This window comes from Accipiter gentilis, chromosome 4, assembly GCF_929443795.1.
Source record: "Accipiter gentilis chromosome 4, bAccGen1.1, whole genome shotgun sequence".
Classification (NCBI taxonomy): Eukaryota; Metazoa; Chordata; class Aves; order Accipitriformes; family Accipitridae; genus Astur; species Astur gentilis.
Window position 1 is genome coordinate 24,679,094 of NC_064883.1, and position 11,067 is coordinate 24,690,160.

Below are 11,067 nucleotides of genomic sequence, written 5' to 3' on the forward strand. Positions count from 1 at the left end.
TGCTTCCTTGTCAAAAATAAATTAAAAAAGGCAAGAGCAAGAGGATTTCCTCGACTACAGACTATAAAATAGAAGCAGAAAATTATGGGGAAAAAAAACCCCAACAAAATGATGAAAAGCATGAGCAATTTTAAGACTCTGATTGATGGAATTTTCTCAAAATTTTAGGAGGCTTTTGAAGTGTTAGTGCATTCCACAGCAACCACTGGTAGTTTCTGAACTCATATTTTAAGGCTGTATTTATACCAGAGGCTCAATTCTGAACTCAGATACAAGCTATTTTACCCTTGCGTATGTAATAAAATTAGTCACAGTCCTGCTGTGCTTATACAGGGCTGCTCGTGTGCCTGGGGCAAACTCAGCAGCACGGCTTCATGCCCGTGCTCTGATGTTTGGCCCTGGTTACCCTGTCTCACACAGACCTGCTGTGCCAAAAAGGGACAACGCACTGCAGCTGTCCTGATTCTAATGGTATCTTATACTCAGACATTGAATTACTGTGTAGCCCAGTTCAAGAACTCCTGGATGAGACCCGTTAAGGCCAAATGCTGGAGGAGTTGTGCTGAACCAGCATGGGTGGCTGAAGCTGAGGCTCTATCTTGTCTTGCACTAGGAACAAGACACATCTGTCTCCAAGCGGTATAGCTGGGGTAAATGTGAGCGTACCATGAGAGTGGTAAAGGGTGTAAGAGAGACAGGAGTGTTAACGTAATTGTGTTGTGCCAAATATTCGCTCTGGGTTTACAAAACACTTTTTAAAATCGGCAGGTAATTCAGGATTTAGCAATAATTTTGCCAGCTCTGGCATTTTGCCTGGACGTAGCTGTTAATGTTTTTATTCAGTTCATTTTGTTTTGTTTTGTTTTTTATTTCTGCAGCAATCCTCTAGTATTTAATCATGTCTCTCTATGTTGTTATTTTTTTGTTTAGTGAAGCAAAACTTCTCTATTACAGTCCCGAATCTCCACACTTGGGATCCCTGCGGTAACCCTGGCAACCTCGTTAGCAGGGTGGGCTACAGCTTCAGCACCTCTTGTGTCTGTCCCCCCCCCAGCCCCCAGTGCAGCAGCAGCAGGGAGCTGCTGCCTGAGCTGGAGCGCATCACCGCAGCTGCTGAAATGTCACCGGGGCGCTTGGTGTTGAGGCTGTAAGGCTGATGCCTGCATGCAGTTATGCACATGGTTTTGCATGATCACCTAGTCCCCTTTTAAAAAAAAAACAACTATTTAGATTAAGCCTCTAACGTCATTTTTGAGAGTGGTAAGGTGCTACCACATAATTCTTCGTCAAAATGGGTGGCAGGGCTGAGCCCAAACATGCTTTGTCAGGTTTTGAGATTTTGTTGTTATTACTCATACTGGAAACTACAAGGCAAGCTCTTTTAAATTCTTTTTTAATCCACTAATTGAGTAAATAATTCTGTGTTTGCTATAGATAAAAATAATTTAAAAAAGAAGGTATTTTCTATCCTATTCTATAGGGTTCTTAAGCACTCACTCTGTTAGCATAATCAATAACCTTTTAACATAATCAATATTACATTCTCCAGTATCATCTATTAAATTATACATCCATAAGGACATGCAAAATTAGTATGCACCATACAAATCTTACCTGATTTTCCTTTTTTACAGGTATTTCCCAAGATTCTTTTTTCCTATTTCATATATGTGTACTTAAAAAACATAATTAGGAAGGAAATTTTGGACTGATAGGCATAAAATATGGGCTGTCCCTCTCTTGAGAGATGTTGACAGTTGCTGTGGCTTCAAGATGGAGCACTCTACATGGTTAAAATTCCTTCAAACTGAACTACTGTAAATTTTTAAATCGTAAATTCTCACTGCAGTCTTCTGGTTCAGGCAATCCTGCTAAGTGTTCCACGTCTTCCCTCCAATATCTTTCCACTTTATGGGTTGCTTCAGTTTTGTTGCTTTCCAGGGTGCTAACTTTAGTATGTTCATGTTTCTGAGAGCCAATATAGTTACCTTTTTTTCTCTAGATCTAGTATTTCTCAAAAGAATTCCTCCTAGAAGGTTCCAAAAACAACTGACCCTTCAGAAGAATAAATGTTGTTTGCAGAATGTCTTAAACTTTTTAAAGAGATCACTTTATGTATGCTAGTGACTTAGTTTACCCTTCATTAAAATCCCAGGGGATAAAAGTTTGCTTTTACTTTTACTCTTCAAAATTCAGCATGTGAAATACATTGATTTATTGATATTAGTTTAACCAAGCCAAGAAGTTGCTCGAGTATTGGGGCTTTCTGCGACAATTGAATTGAAATTGATTTATGACATAAGATTAATGAATAATTTCTTCTTGATCTATTGTTGTGGATGGGAAAGGCTGAAGTGATAGACTTACTGTTCAAATTTCTATGTCGTACAAGCCTAGGACAAAACTGGAATGAGAAAGGGACAAGAAGGATTGGGCTCAAGGTTATAGTTTGAATTAGGGTTGAGACTGGGACTAAGGCCTGAGCTGGTAGTTTTGTTCCTTGGTCCTCTGAGACCTTGTCCGTGTTGGTTTAAGAGCTAGGTGAACATGCTACTGCTATAGCAGTATCTATAGGGTTGTCTGTTAACGTTTGTTATATTTGCTTAATGTTTGGATTCTGCTTATCTCCAACAGTGAGAAGGAGGGCTGGGACCCACAGGGTCTTACACTTTATGTGCTTGTTGGGTACGGGCTTTTGTCACAACATAATGTTAAAGATGGGGATGGATGCAGGTTAGGAGTTGGAGCTTAGTTTATTTAGGCATGTGGAGCATGGAAGTCTGGCATGCTTCCTTGTTCCTGTAGGTTTTTTTACAAATTATCACTAATTTATGCTGTACCAAGGGTCAGCAGGCTGCAGTTTAGGCTGCCTGCACTCCAGGGCAACTTGGAGGCCATGCCACCGGTGGCTTTGAAGGGGGCTTTCCAGGAAGGTCTGCAAAGGAGCCTCAGCCATTGATCCCTCCAAGTTTATGATTAGACGGGAGGCTGAAAAGACAGTGGATGGCTCATGGCCATGTTGGGCTGTGTGAAAACCAAATCTGATTGAGGCTGGGTGTGGGTTTTGTTTTTACATGAAAGAGGACTTCAGTTTTGTGTGAACTGTTAGATGAGTTGCTTGATATTTGATATTGATACTATATACGGATCTAATTGAGGACTGATGAGAAAATTGTGAAATGATTTCTGTTCTGTTCCGAGATAGGTAACAGCAGCCAAGTAGAGTTAGTTCCCATGAGGGCAGAGGTCCAGCACATGTTGATTTTATTACTCAGTACCTGGACGTCCTTGTGTCTACCATAAACACTCTTTTCCAACTAAAAATGACTGCTGGATAATTGCAAGCTGGGACGACTTCACTGGCTAATCTGTGGATTTGGCAAGATAGGCAGATAAACTGAGCACTTCAGGCACTGTTCTTTGTAATCTTTTCTGCCAGCCTTTGTCCTAATGTTAACAATAATCCTTAATAACTGTTTAGACACCTCTCCCCTGGCCAAAATCAAACACAACTATTTTTCCATTTCACATCCATTGTCATCCTATTTCTTCAGGTGCTAAGTTTCATACAGCAATAATAATAAAAAAGTCAGTTCCTGGTGTCTGTGGCGCTAATTGAACTCCAGCTTTAGAGCTAATAGCAGCAAAGGGTAAAAAAATACTCTTCCCTTTGGCCCAAGTCCTTTTCCTAAGACCCTGTTCTTTCAGGATGATGAAGTAAAAGTAATAATTTATCACCTACATTTTGTAAATCTAATTAGAGCCCTTACTAGTGCTCATTATTATCCAGGCACAGTTAGTGGGAACAGAAATATTAACAAATCATATGCTTCTTTCTCTACTGCAATTTATGTGAACATCAAGCTGTAAAATTAGCATGTTTATGTGACCCTGACCCAACTCAGTCTTAACCCTGACCTTTAAAAATAGTCTGGGACACCTCCCTTGACACAAGCACAAAACAAACTGTTTGTTTTCCTCTGAGTGTCAGCCTTCATCCCAGTTCTGCAGGTCTTGAAGGAGCACTTCAGCTTCTTCTTTTATAATCATACCCCAACCCCAACACTAATTGTAGCAATTCTACCGTTACTGTTAAAATACAATGCAGATCAAAGCAGTCTCTGCACTTTTAATGAACTCTCAGGCATTGACCGTCATACTTCAGTCAAACTGCATTTAAAATACACTGTTTTTTTCTGTGTTTTATTCACTTCTAGGCCCTACTTCTCAAACATTGTGTAGTGAGAGGCTCAGATGGGGCTTTGCTTCACATTATTCAAGAGCTCTAAATATACAAGTATTTATAACCAATGTATACTTAAGTGATCTCAGGTGATGTTACATATAGTAATACAATAGCCTTCCTAGAGACAATGGTAGGATTACAGGTAAATGTAATCAGGGAATGTTTAAACTGTAAAATGCCTCAGAGTTTGAAACTTCTGGAAGCAAAACACTGACAGGGAGAAGCATAAAATACTACACTCCAAAAATGAATAACATTCTAATACTATCAACTTCACAATGATGACACCTAATAATATTCATATTGTGGTCTAATATTTATAATGAGGAGAGCGATCTTTGTGGACCATTGAGCTGCCAATTAGTGGATATGTGACTGCAATGGGATGTGCATGGCTCCAGTTAGTTACCAGCTCCTTAGGGGTCTAACCAAAACTGCATAGAGATCAGGAAACCAAATACAGCAGAAGCCAGAACAGACAATCATTTATTAGATATGTTAAGTTAATATAAAAAAAATCACATGACTTTACTGACAATAATATAGAAAAGTTTGGGCTAGACTATTTTGTGTTTCACTGCTCCTGTGGGTTTGCTTTCTTTGCCAGGCTTTGCAGCACAGGATTTGTTCCAGGGTAAATAGTTTAAGCCTGGCTCAAATGTGCATTTTTCCTACTGTTTCGTCTCCCTTGGATATTTACCTTTCCAGGAAACCTTCAACTCTCACCATTTCAGTATGAGAATAGGAAAGTTCATCTGAACAGTATTACTCCTGTAAAACTGTAGTATTACTGATTCCCACAATAGGTTTAGTGTTTTCCTGACAAAAATGACAATCATTCCATCTTCCATCACTGGAGTATCAGGACACTTTAGTATGAAGAGAGAAACTCCCTGGAGTAGCCTATTTACAGATATTTTCTTTATCTTCATAATAGTCTCTTGGAAATTTGGTGACAAGATTTGGTAACAGATTGTCATTTAGGGCATAATATACCACCTGTAGCTTGCCGGTTTCTACAAACACCAAGGTGGGGAGATCCATTATACCAGTACATCACAAGGTCTTTGAAAACAACAGTGCAAAACACACCGTTCCAGATACATACATTCTCTCTTTGTAAAAGCCTGCAGCATAGTCAGCCATGGAAAAAAATGGCAAAACTCTTAGATCCTGTGCGTATCAATGCGTAGGGAGTTCGTCATGAGGTGATGCGTTTGGAACACAAACTGTGATATACAGTCATTGCTTTGAAATGTTAGAGAATAAGTTGGGAGGAAAAATATAAATATCCACTGTCTTGGGGTGCCAGAAGGCATGAAAAATCACCACCCAATAAATCTTTTTGGGTTAAAAAATGAGTTCGTGGCACCTCTAGGACTGAATACACAGGATTACCTGATTTATGGGAGTTATGAAGTTACATGGTGCCACTTGAGAAGCCCAAGGCAGGGAGCTGTGCAGTTGGAAGGATAAATAGTGATTATATTTGATTTTCAATACTGAGATAGGAAGGAAGAAAAAGTTCCATCAAGCCTTAATCATTCTTTGAGACCCTGTTCTGAAAATATCTTTCTACCAGATACAATGGCATTTGGGCAGTTTCCAGTACCACATCAGGGTGATCCTTTACTGAAAAAGAGTTAATAGCCAAAACCTAAATGCTTAGTGGAGATGTGGATTTTCAAGCAGGCAAATTAGGGGAAGTTTTCTTCTTCTGCAAGATTGGATGTTTAGATCCTGATGTAAGTGAGGAGTGTACTCCAAACCCCCAGTCGGGCAGCTGAACAAGGGAAGAATTAGTTTTTAGATTTCAAATGTGTGTACATGTGATTGGTAAAGGATGCTTTCGGATTTGGCCAAATCCTGCTTGTATTACTCTTGAAAATAATTCTAGTATATAATTAATGGAATAGTAGAGAAATGGTAGTTAACGCAAGTAACTTGATTATCAAAACTATTGTGCCAAAGAATAAGCACCTTTCTTATTTCCTGTTTGTTTATTGGGATCCTTTCCCCACTTTCTTTAAGATGCCATTAGCATAAAGCAGCAAGTTCATCTGTCAGAGATGGTCTAGCTGTAGGTGCTGCTGCCTTGAGGCAGGGAATGGAGTAGGGGACCTCTGAAGGTCTTGTTTTCAGTGGTTACTAGGGCACTGGAAGTACAGCTTGGTTCTGTTGAATCTATCAGCCTCTTTACAAAGCAGATATGCCTGGTGAATCACACAAATTGAGAGAAAAACTATGTAAGGATTAAGGCTTATTTACTGGAAAAACCCAACAGCATAGTCTTCTGCTTGACCTTAGGCACCTAAACAAAAAAGCTGGGTTGTAAGAGGCGCTGAGTGCCTGAAGCTTTCCCTAAATCCAGTGGGAATGCTGGAAACTAAGCAGTAAGGGAAACCCAACCAGTTTTGTTTAGATTCCTAGCTTTAGGTAATAGGATTTGTTCTCTTCCTTTTTCTACTTTTCCTCCTCCCAGAACTGAAATAATTTAAGAGCCTTTGATTGAAAATGTGAATCATTTAGGCAAAGGTAATGATAATACCTGTACTTCAGGTTCTTTCTCATCAGTATGAACTTCTCATTTCAATTGCATGTGAAACTCCAGTTCTTTGTCAGACATAAATTGCAGATTCCATAATTTCCCTGAAAACTTTCTTTCTTTCTTTCTTCTTTCCTTCCTTCCTTCCTTCAGTCTTTCTTTCTTTTCTTCCTTCTGTCTTTCTCTTTCTTTCTTTCCCTTTCTTTCTCTTTTTTCTTTTTCTTTCTTTCTCCTTCCTTCCTTCCTTCCTTCCTTCTCCCCTTTCCCATTTATATCTCTCTGCTTTTCTTCCTTCTTTCCCTCCCTTTCAATACAAATATTTCAATTACTTCTGAGAACAAGAATAGGAATAAGGAAACTGTCGCCCAAAATTTAAAAAGCTACTTATGATTTTTCGTTGTAATCCTTCAGTAAGAACTTGAAATGTAATGGTCTATTGTGTGTAACCATGGGCCAGTTATTTCCAGCTAAGCTTCCCAAGGAACAGTTAATTAAATCTTTGCGATACTATGTTTTTAGGACACCAACAGCATTTTCTGTGAAAAATCTACCTTAATGGAGCGTGCTAAGCAGCTGCATAACTCCTGTGTGCTAGGCCAGTTAACACTGCCCCCCAGCACCCCCAGCACCCCTTCCCTCCTCCCAGGTGAATGACTGGCCTCAGCACTGCCCGGTGCTGTTGACGCTGAGAAGGACTGTCCCTGCAATAGTTCCCTCCTATATGGGGCATCAGCTGGACAGCAAATGTAAGAAAAAAAGTTCTCAAGAAATGAGTGCTTCCACTACTGTTACTTATGCAAAATGTAGACTAATGAAGTGAACTGAGGTTTGCAAAGAGCATGGGCTGAACAGGCTGAGGCTGATTGGAGCTAAGATGGGGAGAAGCAGATAAAAGCCATGGGGCAGACGCAGAAGGATGTTTAACTTCACTCTCCTTTCTAAAGTCTGAAGCTGAGTCCACATTTAGGAGAAAACCTTGTTTCAGCACTCCGTTGGCAGAATAACTAGTTTTTTTCTGCTAGATGACCACATAAGAGATCACAATTAATACATGAGCTCAACGAGGAAAAATCTGGGTTGTGAATGTAAAATTCTCCTCCTTGCTAAGGAACTATTTGAGGCCAGTATGATTCTCTGGCAGAGCTCCCATTCTTCCAGGTTGCATTAAAAGAATGTGAATATGAAGAAATTACATAAAAAAGAAAACTAAAGTGAATGTTGTAGTTGCAAAATGCAAAGCATACTTTATTATGCATTCTTTCACTGTGTTTTCACATGAAATTTTGTTCTAAAAAAATCAGGCTTATTCTGGCTATGGTATACACTTAGGTATGTTTCATTGGTTAGTTGCTATATCTTTTTTTTTAAACCAAGTATCCCAAGCAGAATTAAATTTTTCTACTAAGCATAATTAAATTTTCCTTTCAAAATGAATTAATTTGCTTTGATTCTCAAAAACACACGCCAGGAACCAGCCCTCAGTCAAAATAGAGCTTGATGAAAAATAGAAAATCTCTGTTATTCCTGCAATTTTATGATCAAATTTAGTACTAAACTTTATAAAGCAATGTTTCACTTTTATAACTTAATAGACTAGCAACTTAGAAGAGTGCTGTATATCCAGAAGTGGTTAAGAAATCTACTTATGCATCTTATAAACAATTCTGGCAGGTAAGAACCAAAGTGCTGCTCTTTCTATGGGCACCTATGTATAATTGTGTAGTGGACTTCCACAGGAACAACATGGCATTATTGAAGATTTGTCTTGAAAGATTTATCTTATTCTGTTAAAACAAGTCATTAGATTTATTTCTTTCAGTATCATAGGTCTTCATTGAGTCAAATAAACCATATTTTGTTTACCGCCCTGGAAAGATATAAATGCTAAATACTCTTTAACTTTATTTTATGAGAGTGAATATTATATTCCTCTTTCCAGTGACCTTTTATTGCCTTGTGAATAAAAAAATAATTTACCAGACAGAAATAACAGCCAGAGGAAGGTGGGATTTATGAGCATGCCAACTCCACTAAAACCAAAGGATAAACGTAATAGTATCAGAATAAAAATGGTGAATTATCTAGTGCTCTATTCTCAAAACTTTAAAATAACTTTTCTCACAAAATTAGAGCTTTACTCATGTCATCATGGTAGAAGAGTGCACATTCTGTTTCTTCCTTTTTTCTGTTCCTTGTATCCTAATGAATCTAAGAAATAATTAGATATATTCTAATTGTAAGAAATTAGAATATGAAATAATTGTCCATCCAGTCCAGTCTATAACAGATCATTAAATACATCAGCTGCAGAATGTCTCTGAATTCTGAACACAGCAGATTTTTATGTTTTCCCAGAGTGTTAAGTATTTCTTTGTTGCAAATAATGGTATGAAGTCTACAACTTTTCAAAATAAGGCAAACATGAAGTTTCAGTGCTGGTACCTGTTTGCTCTGTAGGATTTCTCCTATATGCAGCCTGCTTTGAGAAGTAACTGTAAAAGGGAAACTGTTTTCCTGAGATCAGCTCTCAGAACTTTGTTTTACACTACACAGAAATAATATTTATTTAGGTGGCTTCATGCTATATTCCTTACTGAAATCCAGAGATACTAGTTCTTCTACACTTCAAGAAACAGTTACCTTCTCAAAATATGTGGTTAGCCTAGTTCAATAATCTCCCTTTGCATTTTAACCCACTTTATAGTTAAATCTGATTTTTCTTTCATTGGAAATTCTCACTGAAGTCATGCACACAGAGAGATCAGACTCACAGGTATATAGCTGATTTTTGTAATTTCAAGCCTTCCCTTATTTCTTAAATGTAAGAGGCTCACAAGTATTAGTTTTATTATTTTTTCAGTCATACGATACTGCACCTGCATTGACAGATCAGTACAAATGCTTGGCATTTATGTCATGTATTTGTTCTTGAAGACTTCTAGGATAGGAAACAGCTTGTTTTCCTAGCTTAGTTACATTTCACACTTTGATTCTCTTTCCAACTGATATTTAGTAGTGTCCAATTCTCTACCCCCTCCAGTTAGCCCCTGGGATCCTTTGGAGAGGGAGCCAGCGAACCCCCTGTCTCAGGAGCCTTCTGGTTACAGATGGGACATGGAGGGGGGGGCGGGGGGGGGAGCAAAAGGGGGGTGGTGGAGAAAGAAGCCATGAAAATTTGAGGAGGAAAATAGTTTCAGGGGAGTCAGGAGAACAAGAGAAAGTAGGGTTGGGTCTGTCTACAGTAGATCAGGGCAGGGAGCAATGGTCAAGTCCTTTGTTAAATGGGGTTCAGGTTGGCCTACTGTACAAGGATGAGATGGTTGCTTCCTCCCCAGGAACGGATGGTTGAAAGAGAAGCACATAGCAAAGCACTCTTTGTACCTTGCACATTCCCAGTAGACTTGCATGCTCCAGGTTTCCATCTGTCTCCTGTGGAAGTGCTTGGGATGGGGTACAGGGACATCGCATGCTACTACAATGGGTCAGGTGAGGACTTTTACCCTTTTTCTCTAAGGTTTTTAATTTGTATTAATTTTATTCTTATTTAAATTTTGTTCCTTATTTCATATTTCACATAGTTTTTCATATGGCCATCAAAGTAATTCTTACTGATGAAATTTCACAGTTGCATGTATTTCCTAAGCAACATGTTCTTCTGTAAAAAACAAAATTAACTCATTCTTAGTTATCTCTTGTCTGGAGACAGTACTCAGCCATAACTGACTGAGGACATAAGCGAGCAAGGCTGCTGGAATGGGTGGTCTTCATTCCCTGATAGTTTCAAGGGACCTTGTGGGGCCTCCCATTGTTATTTCCTTGGTGGAAGACTGAAGTCAAAGCAACTTTGCAATTACCTTTCCCCAAACCAGGCAGACGCACCTCTGAGCACTACATGGAATTTGCTAGCATTTCAGCTCCACAAAATAACAAAGTCAAAACCTGAAGTGAATTATGATTTGTCTTTTTGTTCATAAGATGAAATGAGTAGTCTACTGCCCTAAGATTTCATAGATTTTTATTCTAAATTAATGACAAAAATATTTGTGAATAAAATGTCCATTTTACACCTGTAATAGAATTTTCTTGCAGTAGCAGCAGCTGTGTCTGTTCCATGTAGATGACAGGCTGACAAATGGAAAGATTATTTCTGTTCCTTCTTTCATTTGAGAGTCATAAATCTGAAAAATGCGGAATAGATTTTTTTCGTGCATCTTATAAGACTTTATAGGAAGATCCAAGATGGCAGAGAGGGCACAGCTCCAGAATATAAATTAAG